Source organism: Nanorana parkeri, unplaced genomic scaffold, assembly GCF_000935625.1.
Source record: "Nanorana parkeri isolate BGI_ZX_2015 unplaced genomic scaffold, ASM93562v1 scaffold748, whole genome shotgun sequence".
NCBI lineage: Eukaryota > Metazoa > Chordata > Amphibia > Anura > Dicroglossidae > Nanorana > Nanorana parkeri.
In genome coordinates, this window is record NW_017307016.1 from 298,507 (window position 1) to 298,778 (window position 272).

Genomic DNA, 272 nt, shown 5'->3' on the forward strand with positions numbered 1-272 from the left:
AGAGGTGGGGGGGGGGGGGCATCCATTATACATCCCGGGGGAACATGAACATTGAACGAGGAAACATTTGGGGGACATAAATGATGATATCAGACAAATCTTCAGCAGATGTCATTGATTTCAGCAGTTTGGAGCGGTGAGATTTATCTGTCAGGAGTATCGCTCTCAGCAGGTCGGTGTCCGGAAGATCTCAGGGGAATCTTCAATTCATAACGAAGGAACTTAGAACTCGTCACAACCTGATCAGACACATCAATGATTGTTTTATAAAC